Here is an 8,275-nt window from a genome sequence, read left to right as displayed (position 1 = left end):
GATAGATACATAATAAGCCAATGGTGTCAGTGCTATTCAGGGAATACATACGGAGAGAAGGTCAGGAGAGTATTCATTTATAGGAAGTATTAGAAATACATTTCTGACATTCAGAAAAGATGGGAAGGAAGGATGCAAGGGAGAAAATGTGCCCCAGTGAAAAAGCCTGTTCTAAACTGAGGGATCTCCAAGGGTAATGCCTTTGAACTTCACAATTATTTTACTCTTCATCATAGGAAGCACACACTTAGAACTGTACATGTTCATATCCAAACACTTCAACTTCTCTTGCTCTCTTTGTCTCAGTTTCTCATACATTCACACTCATAATTACAAAGCTAAGATAGTTATAGAGAGATCAGCTATTGAAAAAAAATAAAAAGGAGAAGGTGGGCGGATCACACAGGATTTTCAGACTGTAGATGAATTCAAGGAGGAACAATTTCTAGAGCCTACCACTCAGCCATCATTCCTGAACTGTGCTAAGCAGGCAGCAAAGTATCTGAGTAGTGCATCATGAATGGTTGGCATTGGCCAGCAGTGTCCGCATCAAGATAACCGAAAGAGTCAATGATACTCTGGAGGCATGGAAGTTCAAGACCAGTTTATGATTTGTATGTACTCATAGACCAGTAGATGAGAGGGAAGGTGATGTCTTATTGAAATGTATGGAAGTACCATGCTCCACAGACAGAAGCAGTATTTATGGGCTTAAAGTATTAAAGGAAGCACTAAAAGTTCTCCAGCAGCAGGTGTATGGGACTCAGTCAGCTGCAGATGGATTGCACCCAGTGAGTTCATTTTCATTTACAGAGTTTTTGTAGGACTTAAAGGTTGGACTTTTTTTTTTTTTTGGTTGGTTGGTTGTGGGGCTTGAACTGAATGATGTCCCTGTGCTCCAGGCTAATGCTCTACCACTTTGAACCAGAGTGCTACTTCCAGTTTTCTGGTGGTTAATTGGAGCTAACAGTTTCCATGACTTTCCTGTCCAGGTTGGCTTCAACTATTCTTATGAGCCAAGTCCTGTGTTGACAATTTTTTTGGGGGGTGGTGCTGGTGGTTCTCTTATGTTTCTAGAATTGAAAGGGTTCTACCGAACAATATAAGATACTTTCCTTAAAAGGTGCATATTCTCAGGTCAAGTGGGGCCCAAAATGGCGGCCAGCCAGTACCGGTGCTTCCTTAAGCTCTGTGAGGAGTGGCTCATGGACGAGGTCAAACAGGGCCGGCACTTTCCTGCAGCAGCGGGTAGCATAGGCCTTTGGGTGGGGGGGAGTGGAAGAAAACACGCAGGTTGAAGAGCCTGAGGCCTGTGATCAAATGTCTGAGAGCTTAGCACAACTCCATTCAAACTACTACAAGTGTCCTCACCCCAGAGACACCAGCTTCAGTGGCCTGTCCATGGAAGAGTACAAGCTGATCCTTTCCTCAGACACCTGGGAAGAAGACACCACGTGGAAGAAGCTGCAGGACAAGTTTGCCCCTAAGAGGTCTGAGGAGAAGTATAAAGCCTGGGCTTGGGTTTTATCTCATCCACATACTTCAGTGGACTCTTGTAGATTGCTTTCATCAATAAACCACTGGCTTTCCCTCCCCCCCCCAAAAAAAGTGCATAGTCTCATATCACAAGACAGTAGTATGTAGACAACCAACAGCAGGGATCCAGCAGAGAACATAGCAACACACACTTGACTGTAACCAGCCTGGGAGGAGAGGCTAAGATTTTTCATAAGAGGAAAATGGAGCAGCAGTAGGCAAAGGGTAGACCTCATTTTATTTTGTATTAAGGCAATATGAAGGCTTGACTGACTAGAAGTGAAGTGGAACCACTTTGGCTCAAAGAAAGGGATAGGTGAAAATATTGGGAGCTGGGGAGCACCTGTGAGCAAGTCTCCATGTCCAGGGCTTGTCAAAAGCAGAATTTAGTGGCTCAGACCATGGGAGAGGGGAGCAACTATATGTTTTCTAACCATGAGCCCCGTATTATTAGCTGTCAGTTCTACCGCTCATCGAAACCCCAGGGTTTTCCATCTTTAAAATGAAGAGCCTATGCTCTAGCACATATTAAATATTCAGTGAAGAGATATTTCTATTGGTCATCCAGTCAAAATGGAGAGGGCGTTATAGGTTATCATGAAGCACTGCAACTTCCTACAGTGAGAGAAAATGGAAGTTGTAGTGTAGAAATTGGTTCTGTTGCCAGCTGCTATACTCAGTCCTTGAAAGTGAGTGAGAAGAATGAAACAAGGATGATGGGGAAAGAAGCTCAGGCTGATTTGGCAAAGGAGTCTGGAACCCATCTCTTGAGCCAAGCTAGCTCCTTGAAGATCTCCATCCCCTCCCATGCTGATACTATGATGCTACTGAGGGACCCAAGGTGTTGGGTCAGTCAGCCAGATGCTGATACACTGACCAAGATGATCTCTTCATTGAATATTTTTATTATCTTTAAGTAGTTAGACAGAGGAGTTGCCATGTTTATGAATACAGTGCATCTTGATCAATGTCACCCCTTTCAACATTCTCACACACCTGTCTCAGCCCACCTTTTCCCTTAGTTATCTTAATTTTAGGTTACATATTGAATGTTTTGCCACTTAACAAAGCAGTTTTGGGGTACAATCTGTGTCACCACTTCAACATCTTCATCCCCCTTGGACCCACCCCTTCCCTTATATTTCTCAATTCTGTGGTATATGCAATGAATTTGCACCCACATTCTCTCCTCTTTTCCCCTTCTTCTCTTCTTCAGCCCATTCTCCCCCGCTTGCAAGTACCCATTTCCTGGTACTTATTTTGTTGGGCTTTGTCTTAGACTTTCTAAAGAATTATCTATTTGCACTCTCCATAGAGCCTATTATACTTTAGTTAATTCATGTGTAACCCCTTGCTTAACTACTTATAGATTTATAGACATACTCTAGCTACCACAAATGAGGGAAACTAGGCAACCTTCGTTTCTCTGAGTCTGGCTTACTTTGCTGAATAGAACTTTTTCCAAGAAACAGAACCTGTCTTATGTTTGACAGCATAGTAAGCTCCAAGCTGGAGAGATGGTTGGGAACACACTAGTTTTCCTTCCAGCAGGCTGGGAATAAGGCCCTTTTGGAGCCTCTCTCCATCTTTTCAACCCATTGTAGCAATTTCAGACTGCATCAAAGTGGTAAATCCTGCCTTCAGATCTTTTCCCTGAGATTCCTGTACACAGTAGCTCTGCTGCTTACTAGTTGGCTGGAAAGACTATTGGTGGAAGGTTTCCCTATTGATCCTTTCTGTAGAAAAATATATAAAGAGATATCTGGATAAAAGTATCAAGCACAAGCTGACACAGCCCTTCAGTCTCAATTCCTTCTGTCGATTGCCCCAGTATTCCTGGCAAAAAATGGCCCACCCCTGCCTCAGTTCATATGACATCACCAGCTGGGAAGGTTATCAGAACTGGACCGAGGGTATTGGGGACAGAGGCTGCTTTAGCAAGAGCTGGTGGCAGGTGAAGCCCTGTGCTTTTTCAATATCAGAGTAGTCATGAATGGAATGTCTGAGGCCAGCAGGATTGCAGGACTCACAGGCTGTCATTGAAACAATTGCATTCAATGGAGGAAAACAAATACACTTTCCACTCACAACTGCCAATGTCTTTCAATTCTGAAGAATAGAAAATAAGTTGATGGAAGAGGGACAAAGAAACCAGGCCTGCTTCCCCCATCATGGACAATACAAGGATGTGATAAGCAATATTCATTCATTTGGTAATAGCTTCTGAACAAGGTGTGACTTGGCAATATTAAAATACAGCCTGGCTGTTTATACCTTGTTCTGTTGCTTTCACATTCTCTCTTTTTTATTTATAAGTTTGGTGTTTGCAAAATTGCTGTGTGTGTGCACACGCATGTGTATGCGCACGTGTAGATGCATGTATGTGCACTAATGCTAGGTCTTGAATTTGGGCTTTCTGATCTTCCTTGGCATTTTTTTCACGCCCTACTACTAGAGTCATACCTCCACTTTCAGTGTTTTTCTTGTTAATTAGAGATAAGAGGCTCTCGAATTTGTCTGCCTGAGTTGGCTTCAAATCATGATCCTCAGATCTCAGCTTCCTGAGTAGCTAGGATTATAGGCATAAGCCACTGGCATTGGACATTGTGTTTGCAAAATCATGTCTTTTAGAATTTCTGTGTACCAGATTTTGTCCTGGATAGAAACCAGATTTCCTTTGACTTCTTTGAGAAAAAAAGATTTCCTTTCTTTGAGTTCTATGTGGATGCCACTTTGACATGCAAACCACTGCAAAAGTAGAATATTGAGGTAAAAGATGAGAATTGGCAAAAATGAGGGCTGTCTTGCTTTTACTTACAAAGTCAATTGACTGTAGAATATGTAAGGCTTCTTCATGCAGTAGCAAATAAAGGCACTAAAGTGGCTGCTGATTTTCCCAAATAGCTTAGAATGCATAGCAAATGTCACAGGCTTAACGGCAAGTAAGTTGAAGTCCCAGTTGTCCTCATGGCCCTGGAGGTGGACCTTACAAACCATCTGCAGGAATCCATGGTTCCCCAGGCAACGGTGATCATTTCTCCTGCCTTGGAAGACCAGGCATCTTTTAATAAAACATTTATCAGTAGTGGTGTGGTGGGTGACTGGGTCAGTGGGTGGCTGCTTACAGAAACAGAGGAAGTCTTTGTATTGTTAAGACTCCCAGAGAGTAGTATACAGGTGACAGGTGTTCAGAAATGCTCTCTGAATGGTGGGCAGATGTTTTAGCATCGCTCACCTTAGGAAATTTTTTTAAGCTAGTGACATTTCATATCCTGCTTGTCATATTTAAATAGGCCTATTACTGCAATATTTCTACTTCTGTAAAGTTTCTTGCCAGGGCCTGGAATGAAGTGTGTGTGTGTGTGTGTGTGTGTGTGTGTCTGTCCTTTGCTTCCATGATAAGATGCTATGCCCATATGGGCCATTCTTCATTATATATTCATTTGGTTCTCTGTTGCCCTTGCAAAGTTAACAACCTTAAAAATTGGATGCTTCTCACTGGTTCTGTAATGAAGTCGCAGTTGGTCTCCAGGTCTAAGCCCAGGTGTAGTGTTGCTAAATTGAAGGCTGGCCTTGAGCATCAGGAGAATGCTAAATACTTCTGGGTGTGGAAAATCCTCAGATGTCACAAAAGGGAGAGGGCAAGTCCTCACATCTTGTACTAACATACGGAAGTGTGAGGAAGTAAGGAAGAAGAGATGCTAAGAGCAAGGACAGTCACTAAAATTAGACCCTCTGACAGCAGCAGCCACCTGCCCTTCCTTTCAGCTCACTCTTCTCACGCCAGAAGAAGTGACAACTTGAGACAGGAAAAATTTGTTTGCTTTTAATCTACTGCTTACTGCATTTTTACTATATTTCAGCAATAGGGATTTTTCAATTTATAATCTCATTTTCTACTCCAAAACCTATGAATGGGGATTTATGTTAGCTTCTACTTCAAAACAATGAAATCTTATCTATCTTAGAGTCTAAGGGCCTTTCTGAAGCCATGTATTTGTTCAATATATGAACTGTGACCTTGATTTGTCTAGATCTTAATTCTTAGTCACTAGGTTCTACTAGATTCTGCTGTTTCTGTTTCTCTTTCCCTGTTTCTGTTTCCCTGTCTCTGTGTCTTTGTCATTGTCTTTGTTTCTGTCTCTCTGCCTCTCCCTCTGACTCTCTCTGTCTCTGTCTCTGTCTCTCTCTCCCCTTCCCTTCTTCTGACCTTAGTGTATTCTACTTAGTAAGTCTCCTTCATATTGAAAGTGCTTCCTTTCCTTCTCCCTGTTCCAAGATGGACCCTGATCTAGACTACATTTGCGCCACAGCCCCACATTCAGAGGCTTGGTGTTTTTGTTCTTGTTTTTTGGTGGTTAATTTGATATGTGTCTCATGGACTTACTTGCCTGGTTTGGATCAAACTATGATTCTCATATGTCAGCCTCCTGAGTAGCATGAGCTACTAGTACCTGACTTAGTTGTGTCATTTTTTAAAGCTGTTTCATTGCTGTCTTTGCACTTCAGTTGCCTTTTTACAAAAGAGAAGGAAGATTTTTCAAAAAATCTGCTCCTCTGAATTAGGCATATGAAAACATTTTTCTAGATTATGAGCCAGTCAAGGCCACAAACCATTTCCTATTTCCCTCTGTGTCCTCAATACTCAGGAAGCTACCCAGTATATACACTAAATATTCAGTGCATATTTGACCATCATCATAAAAAAATCCAACGTTTCCAGTATTGTCATATCCCAGGAATTGTACTGTATAAACTGTACTCTGATTTTATCTATTAATCTGTAAAATATACTAACTAGGTTTGTTATATCACTCTCCTATTGGACTCAATTAGGCTTTAGAAGTAAGTGTCCCCAACCCCCCAGCTAACTCTCAGCATTTAAACATACTTTAAATAGTGTAGAAATATCAAGAATGTGAAGTGCAAGCTGAACAATAGTCAAAATAGACACCGTAACCACCACAGAGTTCTCTCAAGCTTTGTCCCTATGTGACTACAAGTATCTCTGGCAGTGAGGGTTAATGCACTGGAAGAGAGAACATCATAACTCAAAACAAACTCTAAGTTTGTTCAGGGCCCTGGTGGACCTGATTTCTAGTTTGTGGTAGATTTAGCCTTTTCTGGACCCCAAGTAGGAGCTCCTCACCAGGTAGGGGTCCTAGACTCTTCTGGTCAGGATTGATTGGCAATTCTGTGTCTACCTACCCAGGAATCTGATGTTCAGGTGAAAGTTTAGGCTCATAGAAATCCTGTCATATCCTTTGTCTCTAAGGAAGAAGTCAGGTAAAAACCTGTTTGAAAGAGAATCGAATCTTAAAGAGATAAAGAAGGTAGCTCTGTTTAAGAGGCTGAATCCTCAGAGCATAGGAGCTACTGTCTTAGAGACTCAAAAGCTAATCCCACAGCCCTTTCCTCTAACATCCCTGTCTAGAAATCTGGCCCTGGTGAATTTCTTTGAGCAGCCGACACTCCAGATGGACATGGAAGGCCACGTTGTCCTTGCAATTAGGATAACTAGTCATGCCAGAATCTAAGTGGAAACTTCATCCAAATATATAATGTGGGTCCTTCTAGTACATAATGCTGACACTTCTATCCCTTCCCTTTACATACATACACACACACTATTCTCTGTTCTCTTTCTTTCCTTTCCTGCACTAAAAGGGGACATAAAAAGGTGGAGTACATCTCTTAATTGTTTAGGGAGGGCAAGAAGATTTTAAAGAAAGTGACAAGAAAATAAAGCATTGAAGAAAAGCAGGCTTTAGAATTGCACTCCATTTTGCTGAAGAAAACAGGAAAAAGATGAGCAAGAAATGAGGCTTAATTTTAATGAAGGGAAATTTGCAGCTAAGTAAAGAGAAATTGCAGGAAGTGGATTCAGAGAAGAGCAAGGCCTCACATTCCGTTGTGAGGGACAAGTGTTTGTTCTTGAAGAGACTACATTAGCATACAAAAGATGGAGAGAAACACAAGAGATGCAAGTAAGACACAGAACAGCCCTCTGAAAAGCAAAGGAGAAGGGACCCACTGTCTTCTCGGATGAGTTCTGTGGAGGTCAGTTAAGGACAGCTCTCTGTAATTCATAGTTCTCCTCCATATGAACACTTCGAACATGGAAAAGATGCTGCATATCTTGGCAGAATATCATCTCTCATTTCCTCCCTCCTGCCTGCCTGGAGCAACTAGATCAGATTTCTCAAGAATGAACTCCTAGGATACCTTAAATTGCATTACTGTTTATTGCCTATTAAAAGAATGAAAATTCACCTATGTATCTTAATTGAGGTAAAGTAAGGTGAATAATATATTATATATGTATATACATATATAAATACACACACAATTGTAATCTTGTTTCTTTCTGGTTCTTTTTGCTTTTTTATGGGGGAGGCAGGGAGGAGTCAGTACTAGGGTTTGACCTCAAGGCTTCCATAGGTAGATTGGTCTCTAGCCCTTTATATTCTGTTTAATTTCAAAAAGGGTCTCACTTTTTAAAATTCTGGCCAGCTCAGACAGAGATGCTCCTATTTACAGTTTCCACAGTATGTGTAATGACTCAAGCTATTGTTTGAAATGGAGTGGCTTGTGAAGTTTTTCTTTTCTTTTTTGTTTTTTTTTGCCTTGAGCTATCCTCAAACCTTGTTCCTCTCACAGCCTCCTGAGTAGCGAGGATTATAGAGGTGAGCCACCTCATCTGGCACTTATTGGACTTTTTATACTAAAATCTCCCTGA

General features: G+C 41.5%; 1 pseudogene; it reads left to right on the top strand.

Annotated features, from left to right (window-relative positions):
- The first annotated feature begins 1,154 nt into the window (after positions 1-1,154).
- On the top strand, positions 1,155-2,225 carry LOC122104141 (annotated as a pseudogene).
- The last annotated feature ends 6,050 nt before the right edge of the window (positions 2,226-8,275 follow it).

Source organism: Dipodomys spectabilis, unplaced genomic scaffold (assembly GCF_019054845.1).
Source record: "Dipodomys spectabilis isolate Male_0828 unplaced genomic scaffold, ASM1905484v1 ptg000023l, whole genome shotgun sequence".
Lineage (NCBI taxonomy): Eukaryota > Metazoa > Chordata > Mammalia > Rodentia > Heteromyidae > Dipodomys > Dipodomys spectabilis.
This window is presented reverse-complemented; position numbering and strand designations above follow the sequence as displayed.